The sequence below is a fragment of the Trichechus manatus genome, unplaced genomic scaffold (assembly GCF_000243295.1).
Source record: "Trichechus manatus latirostris isolate Lorelei unplaced genomic scaffold, TriManLat1.0 scaffold00374, whole genome shotgun sequence".
In the NCBI taxonomy this organism is placed as follows: domain Eukaryota; kingdom Metazoa; phylum Chordata; class Mammalia; order Sirenia; family Trichechidae; genus Trichechus; species Trichechus manatus.
The window spans coordinates 507852-518423 of NW_004444310.1; the positions used below are offsets into that span (position 1 = coordinate 507852).

Below are 10572 nucleotides of genomic sequence, written 5' to 3' on the forward strand. Positions count from 1 at the left end.
TGCAGCTTTAATTTTTTTCTTCTTGTCATAGTTCATATTTCTCGTTATTTTATTGGTGGACAGGAGATAAAAGCATGGGGTAAAGCCATCATATTAAATTAAAAGTCTATGTATATATTCTCTGTTGTTTTTGTTTGTTTGTTTTTAATCAAAGCTCCGGAAGCAAGTAATTTCTTAAATTTTCTAATTTCACAAGGCTTCTTAGGAAAAACAGTGGTTCCCAAACTTCTCTCCCCTAGTCCCTCTTAGCTGATTCTTTGGGTGTTTTCTGCCATGTCTCCAAATCACAGCCTTGTATTGCTACCTCTTGACTTTTCAGTTTGAGGCATCACCTATTGCCCTCCCACTAGGGAAGATGAAGATCTAGTCCTGCCTTATCCCCCTGCCCCCACCACACACAGGCTTGCTTTCCCTCCCCTCTCCTTCCAATATAGTTATATGTAATTTTGGTCAAATCTACATTCAGTGTTTACATTATGAAACCTATGTTTGCTGTTCAGAGTAGAGTCGTGTAGTCAACTATGATTGCCTTTTCCACTAAGCTTTGTTTTTTCTTGTTTTTTATTTTATTGTGGTAAAATACATATAACAAAAAATTTGCCATCTTAACCATTTTTAAGTGTACGATTCAGTGACACTAATTACATTCACCATGTTGTGCAGCCATCACCACTATCCATTTCCAAGATTTTCGTCATCCCAAAGAGAAACTCAGTGCCCCTTCAGCAGTAACTCCCCATCCCCCACCCACCTAGCCCCTGGTAACCACTAATAAACTTTTGCCTCTAAGCATTTGCCTGTTCTAGATATTTCATATATGTGGGATCATATAGTAGTTGTCCTTTTGAGTCTGACTTATTTCACTCAGCATAATGTTCTGCTAAATTTTCTTTCTTGGTGTTAATAATCGTTGGCTTTTTCATTAGTAATTTTCCATTTACTTGTAAGTCAACACTAAATCTCTTCCCAACCCATTCACTGCATCAAATATTCTATCACTTTCATCTTCTTGATGAAATTTCTCACTGAACTTCCTGACCTGCTACCCTTTGAAATACTCCTGATGCTCAGCTCTTATCCTGGGATCTCCCTTCACCATCGCCCTGGGGATTCCATTGGCCTCTCTTCTGTGTTAGATTCCTGTTTCTTATAGCCCATATCTTTCTCTTTCTTGGTTTACTCCCTCATTTTGGTGGAGCACAGGGAGGCTATATGGGAGAAAAGAATTTTGAGACTTTAGTTCCTGAAACTCTTTATTCTACTCTTATGCTTGACTGAGAGTTTGGTTGAATATTTTTATATATTCTTCACATTATAAATTATAGAAAAACATTTTACATCACAAAAAAAGGCAATAGTTATATGGAAAAATCAATTAATGTTTTCCTAAATGTAAACGCCTGAACTCTGAATCCCAAGGATCAGTGCCTTCTGCTTCTCTTCAAGACGTTTGAAAATACACAAGTCTTAAATTCTAAATAGATGGATTTAACAATTCTATTTCTTTTATATTTTTAAACAGGGATCCATCTGTGATGACTGTTTGGCAACCAGCTGCTGTCCTTTATGTACTCTTTGCCAACTCAAGAGAGACATCAACAGAAGGAGAGCCATGCATGCTTTCTGAAAAGCTAATGGTGAATCAATGCAAACATTCTTCCCAGAATCTGTAGCTATTTAGAAATGTAATTATGCACTTTGTAAATTATTCATTGTTTTGGATAACAACTCAGTAATAACAATTCCTTGAGTGAGTGAGGGCTCAGTATAGGTTAACAATAATAACTCTTGAAAGATAAGTAAAAAAATAATCTTTTTTTATTTATTTAGCAAATAATGTACTAAATATGTAGTACTAGACAAGACATTGCTAGCTGTTGTGAGGAACGAAAATAAGTAACCTGATCTCCTGGCCCTTAAAGTCCTTAAACTCAAACAGAGGATTGGACAAGTCCCTAATAAAGTACACAGCCTGACTAATGCCTTTAGACACAATACTATGTTATGTTCAGAGGAGGAAAATCTGCATCCTTTGAAATGCTTAAGTGAAAATTACTTGAAAAAAAAGTTATTTTCAATTCTAAAGAAGAGATGTGTATCAGGACCTCAACAGGAAATAAGTCATACTCAAATTATGATAATTCAAGGATTTAATAGAGACTACTTACAAAAATGGGGCCCTGGTGGCACAGTGGTTAAGTATTTGGCTGCTAACCAAAAGGTCGGCAGTTTGAATCCACCAGCCACAAATTGAAAACCCTATGAGGCAGTTCTAGTCTGTCCTATAGGATCGCTATGAGTCGCAATCAACTCAACAGCAATGGATTTGGTTCTGCTTTACTTACAAAGGTGTGGGTGGTAGGTGAAGGGATATGACAAGGGCTCGTGCAGTAACTTGGCTAGGAACAGCAAAGCAGTTACCACCCCTAAAGCCAGAGGGATGGAAGGAGGGAGCAGTTTCCAAAACCTCAAAGGAAGTGTTATGTAAAGAAGTTTTCCCTGAAAAGAGCAGTAACCTTTCAGTAGAGAGACATAGGCAGCCTGAGGCGACCTCATAAAAGGAGCTACAGGGAAAAAATTACCTGACCTCACTCTCTGCTGGGCTTCCCATTGGCCAAATCCACCAGGAAGGCAGAAGGCAGTGAAGCATTGCTACAGATCACAGGCCAGCCTCCTCCTAGGACAGAGAGGAGAGTGGACAAGGCTGGAAGTGGGTCAGATGAGGCAAACAGAAGAGCTCTGGCACACGATGTGATTTTAATTAATAGAAATGGAAAGTTGCTTCTAATCAGGAACACTAGGGAAATCGTAGAGAAAATACGAAAGAAAGGAAAAATAAAAACATTTTTATGAGCTTAGGTCCAACATGGATGGAACATACGGCTGAAGCAGGAAAATAATGAGAAACAAAAATTTTTAAAAACTGAATTGGGGCCTTGGCATGCAATGTGGTGAATAATAGGCTAATTATTTGGTAAGCAATGGGAAGTTACTGAAGGCTTTAAGTAAGGGAGAAACATGGATAGAGCTACGCTTTAGAAAAATTAATCTGATAACGGTATCTAGCACAGTCTGAACCGGGTGAGGCCAGAAACAAAGATGTGGAGTTCAATTGCTACAATAATTCTTATTTAAATAAATACATGAAAGGATATGGATAAAATATCTTCCCATACTTACGTAATAATGAGTCCTGACATCTGATTTTTTTTTAACCTCAGGGAAATTTTCGCACTAAATCTTTTAACAGGTTTGATGTAAAATGTCCTGGTAGTCCTGACTTCTCTCATCAGCTGGGCCCTACATTATTTACTGGCAATAAAACTTTAAATATACAAATATCTGGAATGGGAGAATCAAAAGACAAAGAACAAAGAGTAACAACGTGATTTATGTTAAAAATAGAGTACAACAAAGGGACACAGGAGCCACCTGAAAAAATTCCCAATAACCCAAACTCGAACAATTTGAGCAACAAAGTAAAGTAGTATTGAATTATAACCCAAAGCATGAAATAAATATCCTTGAGTCCTTACTGACATAAATAAATGATGAAATAAATAAATGAGGAGAATAGACACATCTCTCATACGGGAAAATTTCAAATAATTTATGGAGATACTCTGCCCTCAAGGAGTAGGAACATGAATTCTCACTGCTTAAGTGTGTGTTGTGCATAGTGACTTCCTTCCCAAGAGTACAGGAGGGAAAGGGGGGAAAAGGGTGACTTTACAGTGGAGAAACCTGACAAAACTACCTCAGCCTGGTGATCAGAGTTGACATCATCCATGATAACTCATGTTGTTACTACATACCCTTGAGATGATGTGATGAGAATGGCACTTTACCTCTGTGGTATTCCTGCAAAAAAAACCCACTAATTCCAGTCTAACCATGAGAAAAACATCACACAAACCCCAAGTGAGGTATACTCTACAAAATGCCTCACCAGCACTCCTCAAAACTTGACAGGCATTAAAAACAAGGAAAGCCTGAGAAATCGTCCCAGTTTCTTAGGACGTAAGGAAATAGACAACTAAATGTAATGTGGTATCCTGGATGGATCCTGGAACAGATAAAGGACATTCGTTAAAAACTTAAGAAATCTGTATAAAGTATGGACTTTAATTAGTAATAATGTATCAACATTGGTTCATTAGTGTGACATTAACCATAGGGGAGACCAGGAGCAGGCTATGTGAGAACTCTGTGCTATCTTTGCATCTTTTCTGTAACTCTAAAATGCTTCTGAAATTAAGTTTATAAACTAAAAAATGTATATTGATAAAATTCATACCTATGCTTTGTGTTGTCCCTTACAGGTAGAAAGCTCTTACTGAAGCAACTAAAATCAGCAGCCACCTCTTCAGCTTGAGCACTTCTCTACCTTTTGCAACTTGAAATATGATGAACAAGTTTCATCACAACTGATGGGGAAAAAATCAAATTTTTACTCATTTTAAATGAACACTCTCCCTTAATTTCGCTAAATGGTTCACCTTAGTTTTCCCTCACTTTCACGCTCTCAGATTTTCTGCCTTATAAATTTTGAAGATTACATTTGAATATAAACCAAATGAAAGATTTTACTAACAAGATTCTTTGTGCTTCTTTACTCTCATTAAAATGGCTTCGTGTCATTAGTTAACTTCAAGGGTCGGTCTCATAATCTCACAATTTGATTTCTCAGCCAGAGACCTTGGTTCATAGGCAACTATCTCGCTCTCATCTAACAACTTTAAGGGAAAAAAAAAAAAAGACTACGGATGACTATTCCATGACAATTATGGGACATTTAGCCAACACTTTTGCTCCTTTTCATGTTATCTATAATTACTGTTAATGCTGAGAAAGCAAGACTCTATGCAAACAACACACTATGCCCTGCTTCCATACTGCACGACTGAGGGTTTGTTGTGGTGTTATTTTCTTTTCCTTTTGAATATGAGGAATCAGAGCCAGTAATCAAAATTCAATTATCAAATTCAGTATGGCTCAATTTGGGTTATATATTGAAGAATAAATGAGTGATGTAACACTTTTTTTCACATTTCTGATCCTATGTGACCCATGCGCAACATTTTCCATTGATGGAACTCTCCCTAATTCCTCTTAGTTCTCCTCCTACACTTCGAAGTCCGTTTCGTTTATTGATGGTAAATTATCTACCTTATAGGTCGTCTGAGTTTCCTGTGGCTGCCATAACAAAATTCCACAAAGTAGGTTGCTTTAAAGAACAGAACTTTATTTTCTCACAGTCCAGCTTTTGCATACATGCATACGAGGAGATTAAAAATACAATGGCTTGAGTCAGGTGCACCTTAGTACTAAAGGTGACATCTTTGCTTTTTAACACTTTAAAGAGGTCTTTTGCAGCAGATTTGCCCAATGCAATACTTCCGTTTGAATTCTTGACTACTGCTTCCATCGGTGTTGATTGCGGATCCAACTAAAATGAAAGCCTCGATGACAATTTCAATCTTTTCTCCATTTATTATGATGTTACTTATTGGTCCAGTTATGAGGATTTTTGTTTTTATTCATGTTGAGAAGAAAAAGACTGAAGGCTGTAGTCTTTCATCTTCATCGGTAAATGCTTCAAGTCTTCTTCTTTTTCAGCAAGCAAGGTTGTGTCATCTGCATATTGCAGGTTGTTAATGAGTCTTCTTCCAGTCTTAATGCCATGTTCTTCTTCATATACTCTAGCTGCACGAATTATTTGCTCAGCATACAGATTGAAAAAGTATCATGAAAGAATACAATCCCACCCCGCACCTTTCCTGATTTTAAACCATTCAGTATCCCCTTGTTCTGTTATAATAACTGCCTCTTGGTCTACGTACATGTTCCACATGAACACAATTAAGTGTCTGGAATACCCATTCTTCACAATGTTATCCACAATTTGATCTGATCCACATAGTCAAATGCCTTTGCATAGTCAATAAAACAACAGGTAAACATCTTTTTGGTATATTCTGCTTTCAGCGAAGATCCATCTCACATCAACAATGGTATCCATCATTCTGCGTCCTCTTCTGAATCCAGCTTGAACTTCTGGCAGTTTCTTGTTCATTATATTGCTGCAACAGTTTTAGAATTATCTTCAGCAAAATTTTACTTGCATGTGCTATTAATGATATTGTTCAATAATTTCCACATTCTGTTGGATCACCTTTCTTTGGAATGGGCACAATTATGGATCTCCTTAAGTCAATTGTGCAGGTACCTTGCCCTCCAAATTTCTTGTCGTAGACAAGTGAGGGCCTTAAGCATTGCATCCATTTGCTGAAATTTTTATTCCCTCAATTCCTGAAGCGTTGTTTTTGACCAATGTCTTCAGTGCAGCTTGGACTTCTTCCATCAATACCATGGGTTCTTATCATGTACTCCTTCCTGAAGTGGTTGAACATCGACCGATTCTTTTGGTGCAGTGACGCTGCATATTCTTTCCCTCTTCTTTTGATGCTTCCGGGGTCATTCAAAATTTTGCCCATAGAATCCTTCAATATTGCAACTCGAGGCTTGAATTTTTTCTTCAGTTCTTTCATCTTGAGAAATGCCCAGCTTGTTCTTCCCTTTTTGTTTACTAACTCCAGTTCTTTGCATATTTCATTACAATACTTTATTTTGTCTTCTTGAAGTGCCCTTTGAAATTTTCTGTTCAGCTCTTTTACTTCATCATTTCTTCCATGACTTTAGCTACTCTGTGTTCAAGAGCAAGTTTCAGAGTCTCTTCTGATATCCATTTTGGTCTCTTCTTTCTTTCCTGTTTTTTAATGACTTTTTGTTTTCTTCATGTATGATGTCCCTTACGTCATCCCATAACTCACCTGATCTTCAGTCGTCAGTATTCAAAGTGTCAAGTTTATTCTTGAGATGGTCTCTAAATTCAGATGAGATATACTCAAAGTCATACTTTGGCTCTCAAGGACTTGTTTTAATTCTCTTCAGCTTCAACTTGAACTTGCATATGAGCAATTGATGGTCTGTTCTGCAGTCAGCCCCTGGCCTTATTCTGACATCATGATAAATGAAGAGAATATTGATGTTTTCAAGGATTTCATTTTACCTGGATCCACAATCAATGACCATGGAAGCAGCAATCAAAATAACACTGGGTAAATCTGCTGCAAAAGACTTCTTTAAAGTGTTAAAAAAAAAACAAGGATGTCACTTTGAGACTAGTGTTTGCCTGACCCAAGCCATGGTATTCTCAATCATGTCATATGCATGGGAAAGCTAGACAATGAATAAAGAAGACCGAAGAATTGATGCATTTCAACTATGGTGTTGGTGAAGAATATTGTATATACACCATAGACTGCCAGAAGAATGAACAAATCTGTCTTGGAAGAAGTACAGCCAGAATGCTTCTTAGAAGGCAGGATGGTGAGACTTCATCTTATGTACTTTTGACACGTTATCAGAAAGGACCAGTCATTAGAGAAGGACATAATTCTTGATAAAGGAGAGGGTCAGTGAAAAAGAGGAAAACCCCCAACTAGATGGATTGACACAGTGGCTGCAACAATATGCTCAAACATAGCAACAATTGTGAGGATGGCGCAGGACTGAGTAATGTTTCATTCTGTTGTCCATAACGTTGTTCCGTGTCCAAACTGACTTGAAGTCACCTAACAACAATAGAGAGATTTTGATTGTCATAACTGAGAAGAGGGGTGCTACTGGAAGCTAGTGGATAGAGGCCAAGGATGCTGCTAAACATCATACAATGCACAGCACAGCCCCCACATTAAAGGATTATCCAGTCTAAAATGTCAATAGTCCCAAAGTTGTGAAACCCTTCTATAGATGAACTATTCATACCCATTTTAAAGCCCATCCCTCGAGTAGGTTCCTTCTCCTCTTGTCTACTAAAGAATGTCACTCTTGACACAGGAAACGGGGCCAAGATGGTGGAGTGGTCAGACAATTCCGGTGGACCCTCTTATGACAAAGACCCGAAAAAAACAAGTGATTCGATTATATATGGCAATCTGGGAGCCTTGAACATCAAAGGCAGAGTTGAGGAACTAGACTGAGTGGCAGGGGGAGGGATAAACATTTCAGAAGCAGCTAGGAGTTGCCAGACCTGACATGGTGAGAGCCTGAGCCCTTCAGGCCTGAGCAGCTCATGGGCGAGCAGTGAGGCAGGCAAGCGGCGGCGCTTGGGAGGTGTATTTTCCCCACTGGGAGAGACCAAATGTCAGAGAGTCTACACAGCCACCCAGAACCAGTGAGAAGCAGCCCTCATCAAAGAAAGATAAGGACTTGCATACAGCATACCATGCGGATCAAAAACTTGCCCCTTATGGAAAACCCTCTCTCCCATTTACCTCCCCATTCCCTGCTCTGCACTGGGTCCCAGACCAGCTTCAGCAATCGCCAAGTTCCCTGAGCTAGATGTAGGATCCATAACACGCCAGAAGCCATTCTCCCTGCCTTGGAGAGTGAACAAATTAACAAATGGGAAAAAATAAGCTTCTGGCTCCCATAAGCCAGGAAGCCAGGGTAGGCACAGCTCCTTTGCCTAGGCACAGGCATAAGGCATCCACGGACTTTGAGTGTCTTTCCCCCTGCATAGACTTGTGTGGGCCCATCTCAACAGCACAGGCCCTCAATACAGCAGTACAACAGGGTATACAGCAGAACTCTAACTTCAACTGTTTCAGCTGTGAAGTGGCAGATTCTTGACATTTGACACTGCTCTGCCCATTAAGCAGGTCTTCACCTACCCACTTCAGGGGCCCGAGGACTGGTGGCTCCACGGATGCCTGCGATAGGGGCCCATGAATAAGAGGTGCCCCCAGTCCTTACAGCCAACAACATTAGCTGCTCATAGTCTGGCTGCAAAGCCCACGCACCTACACGCTCTAGGGAACAGGGATATGCCTCCCTCCTGGACACTTGTGGGAGGCCGTTGGCCCCCTGCCTAGCTCAGAGTGTGTCTTCCTGCTGCAGCCAGATGCCTGTGCCTACACCAATCACCCACACCTGTCTAGGACTGTAAGTGAGAGGCTACACCACACACTTGGTGGCTATCTACCTGGGCACCTGAGCTGAATCCATACAGGAGGAGTGGGCAGACTCCTGAGCTCACATACCTAGTAACAGATCTAACCGCCTGGTGACAGGACATTAGAGCTTCTAAGTTGCCAATAATCAAACTAGCTTAAACAAGCAGCCTACTTGGGCATATCAAAACAAAGCAAGAATAGGACACAGTAAGAAAACATAAAATAAATAAATATAATAACTTATTGATGGCTCGGAGACAACAGTCAATATCAAATCACATAAAGAGGTAATCCATGATGACGTCAGCAAGTTACCAAAATAAAGAATCTAGAAATTTTCCAGAGGAGGAAAAGTTCTTGGAATTACCGGAGGCAGAATACAAAAGATTAATACACAGAACTCTTCAGGAAATTAATAAAAATGCAGAACATGCAATAGAGGAAATTAAAAAAAATTAGAGAAGAGCATAATGACAAATTTAACAGCCTGCAAGAATCCATAGAGAGATAGCAATCAGAAATCCAGAGGGTGAACAATAAAATTTGAGAATTAGACAACTTAACAGAAAGTCAGAGGAGCAGAATTGAGGCAATGGAAGTCAGAATTGGTGAGACTGAAGATAAAGCACGTGACACCACCTTATATGAGGAAAAATCAGATAAAAGAATTTAAAAAAATGAAGAAACCCTGAGAATTATGTGGGACTCTAAGAAGAGGAATAACCTACAGGTGATTGGAGTATCAGAACAGGGGGGATAACAGAAAATACAGAGAATTGTTGAATATTTGTTGGCAGAAAACATCCCTGATATCATGAAAGATGACAAGATGTCTATCCAAGATACTCATCAAATCCCATATAAGATAGATCCCAAAGAAAGTCACCAAGACACATTATAACCAAACTTGTCAAAACCAATGATAAAGAGAGAATTTTAAGAGCAGCTAGGGATAAACGAAAAGTCATCTACAAAGGAGAGTAAATAAGAATAAGCTCAGACTACTCAGCAGAAACCATGCAGGCTAGAAGGCAATGGGATGACATATATAAAACCTTGAAGGAAAAAAACTGCCAGCTAAGAATTATATATCCAGCAAAACTGTCTCTCAAATGTGATGGTGAAATTGGGGCATTTCCAGATGAACAGAAGTTTAGGGAATTTGCAAAAACCACACCAAAATTACAAGAAATACTAAAGTCTTCCAGTTAGAAAATCAATAACATCAGATAACAACCCAAGACTAGAACAACTAGAACACAGGATAGCACAACCAGATATCAACGCAGATAGGGAATTCACAAAAGTAAATCAAAGCTAAAACACTGAAAATAGGGAAACAGAAGTCAATATGTAAAAGATGACAACATTAAAACAAAAAAGACGAACTTAAAAAATGTAGACATAGATTTTTCATATGGAGAGGAAGTCAAGGCGATATAAAGCAATAAAAGACTGGTACAAACTCAGAAAAATAGGGGTAAATATTAAGGTAACCACAAAGGAAACTAACAATCCTACAAGTCAAAATAAAAAACTAGAAAAATATAAA

At 38.9% G+C, this 10572-nt stretch overlaps 1 long non-coding RNA gene across 1 annotated transcript in view; it reads left to right on the forward strand.

The window, feature by feature from the left end:
• The window catches only part of LOC111819327 (uncharacterized), a 7558-nt gene extending 2966 nt beyond the window's left edge, over nt 1-4592 (forward strand). The window contains exons 2-3 of the long non-coding RNA XR_002823023.1: nt 1523-1637; nt 4323-4592. This is a non-coding gene — a long non-coding RNA (uncharacterized LOC111819327). The remainder of the gene's footprint in view (nt 1-1522; nt 1638-4322) is intronic.
• The last annotated feature ends 5980 nt before the right edge of the window (nt 4593-10572 follow it).